Raw genomic sequence first — 17,525 nt, forward strand, 5'->3', positions numbered from 1 at the left:
ACTGACATGTTAATTCTTATAACCTTGTATTCTTTAAATTCTTTGCCTCATTAACTTTGCATTCATTTATATATCTTCATACCCATTTTCTCATATATCATATATCACCTTATTTTGTTATATTTTTTCCTCTTCACATGCAATGCAAGTTCTTATTCTAAATCTGTACATTTTAATGTGTTGTTAGAACTCTGTTCTTATTTAAAAAATGACAAATGCTAACACATGCTTCTTCTAAAGGAAGACATCCTCTATATTATAAGTTCCTTCAATACAGAATGATAAGACCTTGAAATTTATCTTATTTTTAAGACTTGTGACCAGGTTATTCAAGTTACCATTTGGGTAGATTTTCTCTTTGTACTTGAAAAGAGAATATGATAGAGAAATAGCTCTAAGATTAAAATAAAAAAGGAAGACACTGTTGGTATGTAATATGCAAAAAATAATAATGATAGAAGATTTAAAATTACTGATTTAAGAAAATCAATTTCTTCTTACTTTTTTCAGTTTCCCCTTCTATTAATTATTATATACCCTTTTTGAGGACTCAGGTATTAGAGATGAAGTAGAATAATACAAAGCTCTTCTAATAGAAGTGCTTTGTTAAGGAATAAAATGAGCTTGTGACCATATGCTACCATTTTGATTTTTTTTTTTTTTTTAACATCTTTATTGGGGTATAATTGCTTTACAGTGGTGTGTTAGTTTCTGCTTTATAACAGAGTGAATCAGTTATACATATACATATGTTCCCATATCTCTTCCCTCTTTGTCTCCCTCCCTCCCACCCTCCCTATCCCACCCCTCCAGACAGCCACAAAGAACCGAGCCGGTTTCCCTGTGCCATGCGGCTACTTCCCACTGGCTATCTACCTTACGTTTGTTAGTATATATATGTCCATGTCTCTCTCTCGCCCTATCACACCTCACCCTTCCCCCTCCCCATATCCTCAAGTCTGTTCTCCAGTAGGTCTGTGTCTTTATTCCTGTTTTACCCCTAGGTTCTTCATAACATTTTTTTTTCTTAAATTCCATATATATGTGTTAGCATACGGTATTTGTCCTTCTCTTTCTGACTTACTTCACTCTGTATGACAGACTCTAGATCTATCCACCTCATTACAAATAGCTCAATTTCGTTTCTTTTTATGGCTGAGTAATATTCCATTGTATATATGTGCCACATCTTCTTTATCCATTCATCCGACGGCGGGCACTTAGGTTGTTTCCATCTCCGGGCTATTGTAAATAGAGCTGCAATGAACATTTTGGTACATGACTCTTTCTGAATTCTGGTTTCCTCAGGGTATATACCTAGTAGTGGGATTGCTGGGTCATATGGTAGTTCTATTTGTAGTTTTTTAAGGAACCTCCATACTGTTCTCCATAGTGGCTGAACCAATTCACATTCCCACCAGCAGTGCAAGAGTGTTCCCTTTTCTCCACACCCTCTCCAGCATTTATTGTTTCTAGATTTTTTGATGATGGCCATTCTGACTGGTGTGAGATGATATCTCATTGTAGTTTTGATTTGCATTTCTCTAATGATTAATGATGTTGAGCATTCTTTCATGTGTTTGTTGGCAGTCTGTATATCTTCTTTGGAGAAATGTCTATTTAGGTCTTCTGCCCATTTTTGGATTGGGTTGTTTATTTTTTTGTTATTGAGCTGCATGAGCTGCCTGTAAATTTTAGAGATTAATCCTTTGTCAGTTGATTCATTTGCAAATATTTTCTCCCATTCTGAGGGCTGTCTTTTGGTCTTGTTTATGGTTTCCTTTGCTGTGCAAAAGCTTTGAAGTTTCATTAGGTCCCATTTGTTTATTTTTGTTTTTATCTCCATTACTCTAGGAGATGGGTCAAGAAGGATCTTGCTGTGATTTATGTCATAGAGTGTTCTGCCTATGTTTTCCTCTAAGAGTTTGATAGTTTCTGGCCTTACATTTAGGTCTTTAATCCATTTTGAGCTTATTTTTGTGTATGGTGTTAGGGAGTGATCTAATCTCATACTTTTACATGTACCTATCCAATTTTCCCAGCACCACTTATTGAAGAGGCTGTCCTTTCTCCACTGTATATTCCTGCCACCTTTATCAAAGATAAGGTGACCATATGTGCATGGGTTTATCTCTGGGCTTTCTATCCTATTCCATTGATCTATCTTTCTGTTTTTGTGCCAGTACCATACTGTCTTGATTACTGTAGCTTTGTAGTATAGTCTGAAGTCAGGCAGCCTGATTCCTCCAGCTCCATTTTTTGTTCTCAAGATTGCTTTGGCTATTCGGGGTCTTTTGTGTTTCCATACAAATTGTGAAATTTTTTGTTCTAGTTCTGTGAAAAATGCCAGTGGTAGTTTGATAGGGATTGCATTGAATCTATAGATTGCTTTGGGAAGTAGAGTCATTTTCACAATGTTGATTCTTCCAATCCAAGAACATGGTATATCTCTCCATCTGTTTGTATCATCTTTAATTTCTTTCATCAGTGTCTTATAATTTTCTGCATACAGGTCTTTTGTCTCCTTAGGTAGGTTTATTCCTAGATATTTTATTCTTTTTGTTGCAATGGTAAATGGGAGTGTTTTCTTGATTTCACTTTCAGATTTTTCATCATTAGTATATAGGAATGCCAGAGATTTCTGTGCATTAATTTTGTATCCTGCTACTTTACCAAATTCATTGATTAGCTCTAGTAGTTTTCTGGTAGCATCTTTAGGATTCTCTATGTATAGTATCATGTCATCTGCAAACAGTGACAGCTTTACTTCTTCTTTTCCGATTTGGATTCCTTTTATTTCCTTTTCTTCTCTGATTGCTGTGGCTAAAACTTCCAAAACTATGTTGAATAAGAGTGGTGAGAGTGGGCAACCTTGTCTTGTTCCTGACCTTAGTGGAAATGCTTTCAGTTTTTCGCCATTGAGGATGATGTTGGCTGTGGGCTTGTCATATACGGCCTTTATTATATTGAGGAAAGTTCCCTCTACACCTACTTTCTGCAGGGTTTTTATCATAAATGGGTGTTGAATTTTGTCAAAAGCTTTCTCTGCATCTATTGAGATGATCATATGGTTTTTCTCCTTCAATTTGTTAATATGGTTAATCACATTGATAGATTTGCGTATATTGAAGAATCCTTGCATTCCTGGAATAAACCCCACTTGATCATGGTGTATGATCCTTTTAATGTGCTGTTGGATTCTGTTTGCTAGTATTTTGTTGAGGATTTTTGCATCTATGTTCATCAGTGATATTGGCCTGTAGTTTTCTTTCTTTGTGACATCCTTGTCTGGTTTTGGTATCAAGGTGATGGTGGCCTCGTAGAATGAGTTTGGGAGTGTTCCTCCCTCTGCTATATTTTGGAAGAGTTTGAGAAGAATAGGTGTTAGCTCTTCTCTAAATGTTTGATAGAATTCGCCTGTGAAGCCATCTGGTCCTGGGCTTTTGTTTGTTGGAAGATTTTTAATCACAGTTTCAATTTCAGTGTTTGTGATTGGTCTGTTCATATTTTCTATTTCTTCCTGATTCAGTCTTGGCAGTTTGTGCATTTCTAAGAATTTGTCCATTTCTTCCAGATTGTCCATTTTATTGGCATAGAGTTGCTTGTAGTAATCCCTCATGATTTTTTGTATTTCTGCAGTGTCAGTTGTTACTTCTCCTTTTTCATTTCTGATTCTATTGATTTGAGTCTTCTCCCTTATTTTCTTGATGAGTCTGGCTAATGGTTTATCAATTTTGTTAATCTTCTCAAAGAACCAGCTTTTAGTTTTATTGATCTTTGCTATTGTTTCCTTCATTTCTTTTTCATTTATTTCTGATCTGATTTTTATGATTTCTTTCCTTCTGCTAACTCTGGGGTTTTTTTGTTCTTCTTTCTCTAATTGCTTGAGGTGCAAGGTTAGGTTGTTTATTCGAGATGTTTCCTGCTTCTTAAGGTGGGCTTGTATTGCTATAAACTTCCCTCTTAGAACTGCTTTTGCTGCATCCCATAGGTTTTGGGTCGTTGTATCTCCATTGTCATTTGTTTCTAGGTATTTTTTAATTTCCTCTTTGATTTCTTCAGTGATCACTTCGTTACTAAGTAGTGTATTGTTTAGCCTCCATGTGTTTGTATTTTTTACTGCTCTTTTCCTATAATTGATATCTAATCTCATGGCGTTGTGGTCGGAAAAGATACTTGATATAATTTCAATTTTCTTAAATTTACCAAGGCTTGATTTGTGACCCAAGATATGATCTATCCTGGAGAATGTTCCATGAGCACTTGAGAAAAATGTGTATTCTGTTGTTTTTGGATGGAGTGTCCTATAAATATCAATTAAGTCCATCCTGTTTAATGTATCATTTAAAGCTTGTGTTTCCTTATTTATTTTCATTTTGGATGATCTGTCCATTGGTGAAAGTGGGGTGTTGAAGTCCCCTACTATGAATGTGTTACTGTCGATTTCCCCTTTTATGGCTGCTAGTTTTTGCCTTATGTATTGAGGTGCTCCTATGTTGGGTGCATAAATATTTACAATTGTTATATCTTCTTCTTGGATCGATCCCTTAATCATTATGTAGTGTCCTTCTTTGTCTCTTCTGATAGTCCTTATTTTAAAGTCTATTTTGTCTGATATGAGAATTGCTACTCCAGCTTTCTTTTGGTTTCCATTTGCATGGAATATCTTTTTCCATCCCCTTACTTTCAGTCTGTATGTGTCTCTAGGTCTGAAGTGGGTCTCTTGTAGACAGCATATATATGGGTCTTGTTTTTGTATCCATTCAGCCAATCTGTGTCTTTTGGTGGGAGCATTTAGTCCATTTACATTTAAGGTAATTATCGATATGTATGTTCCTATTCCCATTTTCTAAATTGTTTTGGGTTCGTTATTATAGGACTTTTCCTTCTCTTGTGTTTTTGTCTAGAGAAGTTCCTTTAGCATTTGTTGTAAAGCTGGTTTGGTGGTGCTGAACTCTCTCAGCTTTTGCTTGTCTGTAAAGGTTTTAATTTCTCCATCAAATCTGAATGAGATCCTTGCTGGGTAGAGTAATCTTGGTTGCAGGTTTTTCTCCTTCATCACTTTCAGTATGTCCTGCCACTCCCTTCTGGCTTGTAGAGTTTCTGCTGAGAGATCAGCTGTTAACCTTATGGGGATTCCCTTGTGTGTTATTTGTTGTTTTTCCCTTGCTGCTTTTAATATGCTTTCTTTGTATTTAGTTTTTGACAGTTTGATTAATATGTGTCTTGGCGTATTTCTCCTTGAATTTATCCTGTATGGGACTCTCTGTGCTTCCTGGACTTGATTAACGATTTCCTTTCCCATATTAGGGAAGTTTTCAACTATAATCTCTTCAAATATTTTCTCAGTCCCTTTCTTTTTCTCTTCTTCTTCTGGAACCCCTATAATTCGAATGTTGGTGCGTTTAATGTTGTCCCAGAGGTCTCTGAGACTGTCCTCAGTTCTTTTCATTCTTTTTTCTTTATTCTGCTCTGCAGTAGTTATTTCCACTATTTTATCTTCCAGGTCACTTATCCGTTCTTCTGCCTCATTTATTCTGCTATTGATCCCATCTAGAGTATTTTTCATTTCATTTATTGTGTTGTTCATCATTGTCTGTTTCATCTTTATTTCTTCTAGGTCCTTGTTAACTGCTTCTTGCATTTTGTCCATTCTATTTCCAAGATTTTGGATCATCTTTACTATCATTATTCTGAACTCTTTTTCAGGTAGACTGCCTATTTCCTCTTCATTTGTTAGGTCTGGTGGGTTTTTATCCTGCTCCTTCATCTGCTGTGTGTTTTTCTGTCTTCTCATTTTGCTTATCTTACTGTGATTGGGTTCACCTTTTTGCAGGCTGCAAGTTCGTAGCTCCCGTTGTTTTTGATGTCTGTCTCCAGTGGCTAAGGTTGGTTCAGTGCGTTGTGTAGGCTTCCTGGTGGAGGGGACTAGTGGCTGTGTTGTGGTGTATGAGGCTAGATCTTGTCTCTCTAGTGGGCAGGTCCACGTCTGGTGGTGTGTTTTGGGGTGTCTGTGGACTTATTATGATTTTAGGCAGCCTCTCTGCTAGTGGGTGGGGTTGTGTTCCTGTTTTGCTATATGGTTGGCATAGGTTGTCCAGCACTGTAGCTTGCTGGTCGTTGAGCGAAGCTGGGTGCTGGTGTTGAGATGGAGATCTCTGGGAGATTTTCGCCGTTTGATATTATGTGGGGCTGGGAGGTCTCTTCTTGACGAGTGTTCTGAAGTTGGCTCTCCCACCTCAGAGGCAGAGTCCTGACTCCTGGCTGGAGCAGCAAGAGCCTTTCATCCACTCGGCTCAGAATAAAAGGGAGAGAAAGTAGAGAGAATTAGTATAAGTAGGAGGAAATAGGAAAGAAAGAAAGAAAGAAAGAAAGAGAGGAGGGAAGGAAGGAAGGAGGGAAGGAAGAAAGAAAGAAAGAAGAAAAGAAAGGAAGAAGGCAAGAAGGAAAGAAAGGAGGGAGGGAGGGAGGAGGGAAGGAAGGAAGGAATGAGGGAAGGAAGGAAAAAATACAGAAAGAAAGAAGATACAGTAAAATAAAATAAAGTATAATAAAGTTATTGAATTAAAAAAATAATTATTTAGAGGAAAAAAAAAAGGGAAGGATAGAACCTTAGGACAAATGGTGGAAGCAAAGTTATAGAGACAAAATCTTACATAGAAGCATACACATATACCCTCACAAAAAGAGGTAAAGTGGAAAAAATCATAAAACTTGCTCTCCAAGTCCACCTCCTCAATTTGGGACGATTCGTTGTCTCAAAAAGGGAAGGAAGGAAGGAAAGATAGAAAGAAGGTAAAGTATAACAGAGTTCTTTAAATTAAAATTAATTATTAAGAAAAAAATTAAAAAAAAAAATGGTCGGATAGAACGCTGGGACAAATGGTGGAAGCAAACCTATACAGACAAGATCTCACACAGAAGCATACACATACACATTCACAAAAAGAGGAAAAGGGGAAAAAATCATAGATCTTGCTCTAGAAGTCCGCCTCCTCAATTTGGGATGATTCGCTGTCTATTCATGTATTCCACAGAGGCAGGGTACATCAAATTGATTGTGTAGCTTTAATCCGCTGTTTCTGAGGCTGCTGGGAGAGATTTCCCTTTTTCTTCTTTGTTCTCACAGCTCACAGGGGCTCAGCTTTCGACTTGGCCCTGCCTCTGCGTGTAGGTCGCTGGAGGGCGTCTGCTTTTTGCTCAGACAGGACGGCGTTAAAGGAGCCGCTGACTCGGGGGCTCTGGCGCTCTCAGGCCGGGGGCAGGGAGGGGCACGGAGTGCGGAGCGGTCCTGCGGCGGCAGAAGTCGGCGTGACGTTGCCCCAGCCTGAGGCCCGCCGTGTGTTCTCCCTGAGAAATTGTCCCTGGATCCCGGGAACCTGGCAGTGGCGGGCTGCACAGGCTCCCCGGAAGAGGGGTGGGGGCAGTGACCTGTGCTTTAGCCGCGGCTCGCGCCCGTCTCTGGAGTTCCTTTAGGCAGCGCTCTTAAAACCCCTCTCCTCGCGCACCAGGAAACACAGAGGCAAGAAGAAGTCTCTTGCCTCCTCAGCAGGGGCAGCCTTCTCCCGGGACTCCCTCCCGGCTAGCCGTGGCGCACTAACCCCTTCGGGCTATGTTCAAGCCGCCAACCCCAGTCCTCTCCCTGAGCTCCGACCGAAACCGAAACCGAGCCTCAGCTCGCAGCCCCGCCCGCCCCGGCGGGTGAGCACACAAGCCTCTCGGGCTGGTGAGTGCCGGTCGGCACCGATCCTCTGTGCGGGAATCTCTCCGCTTTGCCCTCCGCACCCCTGTTGCTGTGCTCTCCCCCGTGGCCCCGAAGCTCCCCGCTCCGCCTCCCGCAGTCTCCGCCCGCGAAGGGGCTTCCTAGTGTGTGGAGACCTTTCCTCCTTCACAGCTCCCTCCCACTGGTGCAGGTGCCGTCCCTATTCTTTTGTCTGTTTTTAATTAATTTTTTCTTTTGCCCTACCCAGGTACGTGGGGAGTTTCTTGCCTTTTGGGAGGTCTGAGGTCTTCTGCCAGCGTTCAGTAGGTGTTCTGTAGGAGTTGTTCCACATGTAGATGTATTTCTGGTGTATTTGTGGGGAGGAAGGTGATCTCCGCGTCTTACTCCTCCGCCATCTTTCCACCGCCCCCCTACCATTTTGATTAAAACTGAAATCTTGAGGTAGGAAATGACTGTCCACTTCTAGCTTTAACAAGCAAAGTGCGCATCAACATTTCCAGTATGTGCTGGCCATGTTCTAACTCCTGCTCCCACCAAGGTTACCCTGTTTTAGATTGTGTTTTGCTCTGTCTTAGGGTGCAGTTGCTCTGCTTCAACCCTCTGGACCCAGGCATTTAGATAATAAAGATAATATTGATAATGATGCTGATGATAATGTCAGTTCGTTCATTCAGCAAGTATCTGAGTGCCTAATATGCATCAGGCACTATTCTAGGCACTGGTGAATCAACAAATGAACATAAGTTCTTGCCTGGTTCTGAGCGATACAGAGATCAGACCAATAAGCAATAAATATTTAATATGTCCCATGGTAGTAAGTGCCATGAAAAAAGTACGGCAAGGTCAAGGAGAGAGAGAAGGAGGGGATAGTATAGGCAGCAGAAGTGTTATTTTATGTGGAGAAGCTTAGGAAAGTGCCATAAGTGGGGTGATCTTCAAATCACCTGAAGTTCAGGAGACCTGAAGTTCAGGAATGTATTTCAGTAATCCAAGTGGGGGATGGCAATGACTTGGACAAGGATATCCCAGTGGAGATAGTAAGAAGTAACTGCTTCCTGAATATATTTGGAAATAACAACAGGATTTGCTTATGGATTAGATGCATGGGCTGGGAGAAAAAGAGAAGACATGTAGTGTCAGGAGTCAAAGATTTTTGGACAAAGCAAATGGAAGAATGGAAGTATCATTCAGAGAGATGTGGGAAACTGCTGGATGAGCAGTCTGGGGAGGAAATTTCAGAGTTTGTTTTTTGACATTTTAAGCTTAAGATGCTTATTAGGCAGTTAGATATACAAGTCTGATGTTGAGGGAAAGGTCAACAAGTCAAAATTATCAGCATATATATTAGCCGTGGAATTGGATGAGATGATCCAGGGAGTCAAGAATTCCAAGACACCCTGCCCTTAAAGGTTGCAAAGATGAGGAGACTGAGAAGGCAGAGCCAGAGGGTAGAAGAGTCAAAAGAGAACAGAGTCTAGGATACCAAAGGCAGAAAGTGTTTCATAAAGGAGGGTGTTATCACGGGGATCAAATATTGCTGAGAGGCAGAATAAGATGAGAACAGAAAAGTGACCATCTGTAGACAGTCTTGTTGACCTTGACAAGAGTCATTTCAGTGGTGTGGTGAAGTTGGAAACCTGATTGGTGTAGATTCAAGAAAGAATATGAGCAGAAGAAGTATAGAGAGCCCTTTCAAGGCTTTTTACAACAAAGGAAACAAAGAAGTGAAACAGTAGCTGGAGGGAGAACGTGAGGTCAAGTAATGGTTTTGTAAAGATGGAGAATAATTCAACATGTTTCTATGATGATGGGAATGATACTGTAAAGCAGGAAAAATCAGTGACGCAGGAGGGAGGGTACCATGTAGGAACAGTGATAGGGTGGGATCTAGTGCACAAGTGGAACCATTTGTATTAGGTAGAAGAGCTCATCCAGTCTAACAGGAAGAAATGTGGAATATATGGGTACAGATGAAGGTAGATTGGTACATGGGTGTGGGAACATATAGATGTTCTCTTTCTGTTGTCTCTGTTTTCTCAGTGAAATAAGATGAAAGGTCAACAGCTGAATATAAGAAGAGGGAAGAAGATGTGGACATCTGAGGAGAGGGGAGGTAGAAAATGTAGTGTAAAGTGGGTGCATCAATAAACTAATAAATATACCAAGACCGCAGGACAGCATAACAGGCCGACCTGGAGTCAGTGCTCATGAACTTAAGGTGAGAACAGCCAGTGTGAATGTTTTTCTTCATCCATGTTTAGTTGCTCCAGTGAAGGTAAGGAATTAATTGGAGAGCTGAACTGGAACAAGCAAATGTGATGGAGTAAGACAGGGGCCAGGGAGTTACAGAAATACAAGGGAGTTGTATAATGAGTGCTCATGGGATTGAAGCTAGCTAAGGGGAGATGTAAGGATATGGGAGATATGAGGGTCAGTAAAGCAGTGTTCAAAGTCCGTGCTTCGGGGGGCTGAAGAATTGTTCAAATTGGGAAACTGGGAGTACGTTCTATAAAGTAAACAGGTGGTGGTCAGAGAAGGAACGCTGAAGTCGAATTTATGGAGGGGTGCATTTATGGTTTGTGGCAACACCCAGTGTCTTTTTGCTAAAATGAGCTGTGCGAGTTGGGTGGAGAATAAGGCCTTAGAGGAGAGCAGGTTGAGGAGCTGAGAGGCTGGGTAGTGGAAGGACTGTCTGTGTGGATAATAAAATCGCCGTGGCCCTGAGAGAGAGCCAGATGTCAAAATGATGATGAAAGAAGGAAGGGTAATGGTGATATAGTTTAGAATTCTAATATAAAGATGATGTTTCCATATTCCATTAATCCTTTGAGTCTTAAAACTACTCAAAATCCCCTTGGTTGGGGATGGAGGAGGGGAATAGTGGAAGTTGGTTATAGATTGTCCCTGCTTTCTAGATTTCTTGGTGCCGCGTTCTAGACTTTCTCAGGTTACTTCTTTATCACAATAGCTATCATTTAGCACACTGTGCATGATCCAGACTACCGTTGAGGGATTTTTCTTATCAGTAAGTCAAGAGTTTCTATTTAACAGTCTGTACTTCTTTAACTTTCTGAGTTATGTGTTAGATGGTTTACATGAATAGCCCAGATTTTCTGAGTATGTGTTCTCACTCACTGTTATATCCTCACTGGAAATAGTCCTTTGTAGAGGTTTGTGTTGATTCTAGATTCTAGAACATATTTTATCATAGTCTGCCTTCCAGTTTATCAATGATCCAAAACTATAAGTGTTCTTAATATTATATATTATTAATGTTTGTCAAAACCTTCATTTTTAACTCTGAGAACTAAGCAGGCTAAGATGCTAAGAGATATAAATTATGGACTAGTGTTCAGAGTAAGTTTGTGGAGATGTGTGTTAGTTTCCTAAGACCACCATAATAAAGCTCATAAACAGGTGGTTCAAACAACAGAAATTTATTTTCTCATAATTCTGGAGGCTAGAAGTTTGAAATCAAGATGTAAGCAGAGTTGGTTTCTTGTAAGGGCCCTCTCCTTGGCTTGTAGATGGCCGTCTTCTCCCTGTGTCTTCACATGGTGTACCCCGTGTGGGTATCTGTGTCTTAAAACTGCTCAAAATACCCTCTTTTTATTAGGACCCTGGTCATATCGGATTAGGGCCCACCCTAATGAATGTCCTCATTTTAACTTGATTACCTCTTTAAAAACCCTATCTCCAAATACAGTCACATTCTGTCAAATGTAACCTTCTTTCCCAACTGCCAAGAGTAATGTTTCTAATTGCTATAAATTATTACAAGGAGGGTGAATCACTATAGTTAGTACAATTAGGGTAATATTTAAAGATGTGACACCTGGACTTCCCTGGTGGTGCAGTGGTTGAGAGTTCGCCTGCCGAGGCAGGGGACACGGGTTCGTGCCCCAGTCCAGGTGGATCCCACATGCCGCGGAGCAGCTGGGCCCGTGAGCCATGGCTGCTGAGCCTGCGCGTCTGGAGCCTGTGCTCTGCGATGGCAGAGGCCACAGCAATTAGAGGCCCGCATACCGCAAAAAAAAAAAAAAAAAAGATGTGACACCTACCTGTAGTAGTTTACCTTTCTTACTGAACTTCGCCAGCTATAGGCATTGTATAGTCTAACTGTAGTGGAACCTCAACCTTGCTTATGTTCTAACCTAATTCTCTAATTTATCCTCAGTCTTTTCTTAAAATCAAAATCCGTTTGGGTGTACATGTGGTAGCTCTATGTTTCAGGCAAGATTTTTCTTTCCCATGTCCTTAGAGATATCTTTTCCCCTGGTCTTCTGATTTTTTTAATCAGGGAAAATCTTATGTGTGTGCGAATGAGTACGTACAACGTAGAATTGTCAATTATTAGGATTGAAAGGAACCCAAGAAATATTTCAGTCCAATCCCCTTATTTATAGTGGAAGCAAATGAGAGGCATATGATTTAATGATATCTGAGTTTTCCTTCCTCCTTCCTTCACTTCCAGCAGATACTTATCATTTACTTAGTGTGTCTGGCAGTTTCTAAGACACCAGAAGGACACAGGTACAGAAAACAGACACAGTCCCTGTCCGCATGGAGCTTCCAGTCAGGGAGAGCCTGTATTTGTAGCTCTCAAACTTACAGTTCCTATGTCTTCTCTGTGCTATGAGAAATCATTGCCAACAAGGTTTGTGGCTGAGCTGTGAACTGCACATTGCTGTCCCAAATCTCTGGTTGTCTGCCTAACCACCCATTTCTCTAATCCCCTACTTTGGTCCCTTGGTTATAACTCAGGCATGTTTTCAGTTCGTGTGCACATTTATTACCAATCTTTTTTCCTTAAGGGATTGTAGAATTCTCTTCAATTATAACATTATGCTGTAGCTTTAAACAGAACATAAAATAATTTTTAAACTCATTTTTTCACAGATATGTTTAGCATTAAATGTAGCATTTAGTCTTTTTCTTTTTTTTTTTTATTACAAACTTTGTAATTTTTTTCTGACTTCTTGGTATTTAAGTTTCTGTCATAATAAATTTTAAAAAATCTTTTTAACTTCAAAGAACGCTTGCCTTATGACTTAAAAGTATATACGTAGTTAGAACAATCAAAATCAACCCTTAAGTGGTTTGATACTGATATTAGGCAAGATATTTTGTTCTCTAAAATTTTCCCATAGAAAGAGGGGACCTTGTATTTGATTTCAAACTCATTCTCTCATTTTACAGGTGGCTGTCTGACTTACTTTATTTTGAACCACACACTACTATTTAGGGAAGTTGAAATAATTTGACGTAATCTCTCCAAGCTCAGTTAGAATATCTTGAGATTACTAGATGGATTTCTTTTTAAATACGAGTCAAAGAAGTTTAACTCTGATTTGTTAATTATTCCAGGAGATACGATCACATAAATGCAAGTCTTGAATATCGTTGTACACAAATCTTGTAAAGATCAATTTAGAAAGAGATACCATATGTTCTTTTGCTATGGACAAGACAAATACACATCTACCAGATACATCTGAAAACCACCTGTGCTGATGTTACACTTAATTAACACTTAAGTTTTACATTAAAATTTTCAGTGACGTTGTTATATACAAACTAAAAAACAAGTCTATGTCTCAGAACCTTAGGTGGATGTGGGGTTACTACATGCTGGAAAACTGTTAGGTGACTCAAAAGTTGCTTCCAGTGATGTCAAAATCTGATGTCAAGGAGTCATATGAAGAATTTGAAGAAAATAATTATAAGTAGACATCTGACTATTTAACGCATATCGTCAGCAGTGTTTGTTTTCAAGTTCACTGAAAACTTTTCTTTGGCTCTTCTCACTTGGATAGTGGTGTATTATTCTCTATTCTAGGCACCTTATGTTGGCCCTGTCTGTACAGAGTGATTGAACCTAGCACATGGGCTTAGGTAGATCTGATTTCAATTCCCACCACCCCCACCACACACACACACACTAGCCCTATAAACTAGGCTTTGGGGCATATTCTCCAATCTCTGCTATCCTGTTTCTGACCATCACTATGTATAAACCACTTAGCAGAGTACAAATAATAAGTGTTCAATAAGCAATAGCTGTTTGGGGTTATTCTTTAAACTGGGACTTATTTTATAGTATATTTTAAATTTTAGTTGCTCTGTGTCTGCATTTTGTATTTTTCCTTAGATTCACTATGTTTGGGCACTATAAGTTTTGACATCATAACATACACTTGTTGTGTTAGCCTATTGGTGCCTTAAAAATACTTAGACTCCTCAAATAATTGGATGAAGCCATTGAAGCAACAATATTTTTGAGAATTTATATGGGATAAGATATGAGCCTAGAGACTGGAAGGTGATTTATTTCTTGTTCTTAATAAAAGAAAACAGCTTATCGTGGAAAGGCCAAACCCATGAGACACTTCTGCATGCACTGCCTTTAGTTAACTTATTAATGGCTAACAGGCAAATTATATATGTTTAACCATGAATCTAATTACCTTGAAAGGCAATATTTGAGTGTTTATAAGTAAAAGAACACAAATAGTATACATTATCTTACATTTGTGTCTCTTTACCCTGGATCCAGTTTGCTTGCCCCATCTACAGATGGTTAAGAGACTCTGGTATCTCAGATATAGGTGTTCAGTCACCTCAGATACAAAGGGGTTGGTTTATGGGAACTCATATATTCTCAAAGTTTTCTGAGTCCCACATATATTTCTATACTCTAGTCCTTTATATGTACATCAGTGATTTAATGACACTTTTTCATAACCTTTCTTTGATAATGGCAGTGCAAGTCACTTCGTCATCCATCTATCCATCCAACCACCCCCACTATTCACGGAATGACGTATATGTTGAATTGATGCTGAATATACAGAGGGCAGTAAGGCACAGCCTCTACTCCAGTGACATATTTTAGTCATTCCTATACCTAAACGCTCTATGCTTGTGACTGTATCTAGAAGGAATATTATACATTTAAATGTTTAGGTGATGGCTCTGAGACTTCAAGGTCAGGGGTACTGTAAGATCATACTTCAAAGCACCTCATCTGCTCAAACACCTAATAATTATAGATAAAATGTAAAAAACAGAAAATCAAGCATGGCAAAATTGGGCTCCAAAATACAACAAACATTCCATAGACCAGAAACAAATCAGAAAAGCTAAGTAGTTAGTAGGATTGATGCTTCTTGAAAAATGTAGCAGTCCTAGGCAATGAGCAAGCAGAAAGCCCCACAGCAAAGGCTCAGCTCAAAAATCTATCTTACACAGTGAAGTGGGTGACTCACGGATTGGCATCTTTCCCTTCTGTTATGTAAATGTTCCAGGAACTGATATTATGAAACATCAATATATTTTGGACCCTTAATTAAATACCTCTACTTTCTTGGATGTTTAAACCAGTGACTCAGAACATTAATAGATTTTCAGCAACAACCATAATAAATACTTTGTTCAATGTTTTAACAACCCATCACATAGGCAGACTTGTTAAATCATAATCATAATCATAAGTCAAAGTGCCTTGATGGTTGTTTGGCGTGAGACCTGGTCCACAGTAAATACTCAGTAAATGGTGGCTAATCTCATCTCATATAATTGCTGAGAATTTGTCTTGACAGTTTTGATCATTTTTGTTTTGTTTAAAACTGTCTAGGCTCTATGGGTTGTTTTAATTAAACAAAACCATATTAATATCTGCTATTTACTGTCCAGCAAAACTAGCCCCCCATTACAATCTAGGGTCAACCTGTTAAATTAAACAGGAATCACCTTCCAAACTTTTTAGGTATCTGTTTGGTAAACAACACAATCATATTTTTTTTTCTCATGTAGGTACAAATTTCATCCTGTCAAATGTCAAAATAAATTACTACTTTAAAATATATAATATTTCTAATGACTTCTAGAATAAATTGATAAAGTTGAATTTTCCCACTTAATGACTTAAATTTGTAGATCATTTAAAAAGTGTTTTGGAAAGTGAGGTCACTTATATGTAGCTTCACTTTCAAAAGTGTGAGATTATCATTCAATCAACAATTACTTAGAAAGCACCTATAATGTATGTAGCTGTTCATTTGTAATGTTATGAATTTACTTGTCAGCTACTTGTAGATTGGATAAAGTTGCAGATTCTGTTTTTGCTATTCAATTTGCACTTCATTTTCATAACAATGTACCTATTAACTTAGGTAGAAGCAGTTATCAGAGCTCTAACACCCCTTCTGCTGTACAATACATGTTTGACTTTAGAAAAGGAAATCACCAAGAATAATTGAAAGTGTATGATTCAGGTACAATATCTTAGGGGCTTTTCCATTCCTTCAGGGCTATTCTGTCCTTTGCTTTAAATTAAACCCAATTTAATTCCTATATTCAAACCTCTTTATATAAGAATCAGGACATTTGGGCCTTAAACTGAATTGCCAAGATACATTTGCAAGCTTACTCATTAAAATAACATTGTCTTTAAAACAGCAACACTCCACCATTAAATTTAGTTTCTGTGTGTGTGTGGTTTTTCTCCCTACTAAAGTAATCTGACACTCTGTCTGCAAACCTGAAATTTCAGTGTCTTGCTGTGTTATAAAATTACCTAATGAAAAATTGACCTTCTTCTAAAATTGATTAAATTATTTCCCAAGTTCCCCTTCAGCCTCTGCCACCTATGTTGACTGCCTTCTTACTTAAAAACAGCCCCCTAAGGTCTGTTAGCAAAGTCTGTGTGAAGACCTGAAGCAGCAGTTCTCTATGTGAGCCTGCACCTACCTGCCACACCCCATTCAGTTAACTGCTTTTGTCTCCCAAGCCTGATGTGGGTAACTGAAACCTCACCCCAAAGGGTCATAGAATATCCGAGTTTAGAGGGAGAGGCAAGGCATCCTAATAATTGTCGGTCCCTAGTGGTGAAATTAAAGAGTAGACAACAGATGTAGGCAAGTAGAGGTCTGTAAAACCAAGCAATACAGCCCCTTGCTAATGAACTGCCTCTGGACATATTTAGCCCAGAGACAGTTTCATTTATCTAACAGTTTATTTATTCATTCAGGAAACTTTTGAGTTGCACCTGATGTTTGCTACATACTTTGCTAGGGGCTGAGCATACATCAGTTCCTAAGATTGTTTTTGTTGTCACAGATTTCACCATCTAATGGCAGAGACAGGCTCGAAAACAAGTGACTAAAGTAGATATCAAAAGCACTGTAATGTGAGTATGAACACACAGCGAGGGAGAGACACAGATAAATCATGATTGTTTGTACTTGGGGAAGGTTGGAAAAGCTCCATAGTGCAAGTATGTAGCCTTCTAGCTGGGAAGAGACCTTGGAATAAGAATTGACTAAAGAGTGTTATCAAAACTCCTGGAGGGGGCTTCCCTCGTGGTGCAGTGGTTGAGAGTCCGCCTGCCGATGCAAGGGGACACGGGTTCATGCCCTGGTTCGGGAAGATCCCACATGCCGCAGAGCGGCTGGGCCCGTGAGCCATGGCCGCTGAGCCTGCGCATCCGGAGCCTGTGCTCCGCAACGGGAGAGGCCACAATAGTGAGAGGCCCGCGTACTGCAAAAAAAAAAAAAACTCCTGGAGGGAAAATACTCCAAATTAGCCATGGCTCCAAATTAGCCATGGCGTGACTTGGAGTATGCAGTAGAGCAAGAGATGTTTCTTCTCTCCCTCTTTGTTTATATGTAGAACAAGGCTGAAAGAGAAAGAAAATATAAATTCAGGAGCTAATACAGTGCCTGATGATAGTAAACACTGAATATATTTGCTAGATGAAGGAATACATTTATGTGTGCACATATTTTTTAAAGTGTAGGGA

The 17,525-nt window shown here is 39.3% G+C and overlaps 1 protein-coding gene across 1 annotated transcript in view; it reads left to right on the forward strand.

The window, feature by feature from the left end:
- UTRN (utrophin) overlaps positions 1-17,525 on the forward strand; it is a 503,258-nt gene that overhangs the window by 354,192 nt on the left and 131,541 nt on the right.

Source organism: Lipotes vexillifer, unplaced genomic scaffold (genome assembly GCF_000442215.2).
Source record: "Lipotes vexillifer unplaced genomic scaffold, Lipotes_vexillifer_v1.1 scaffold112, whole genome shotgun sequence".
In the NCBI taxonomy this organism is placed as follows: domain Eukaryota; kingdom Metazoa; phylum Chordata; class Mammalia; order Artiodactyla; family Lipotidae; genus Lipotes; species Lipotes vexillifer.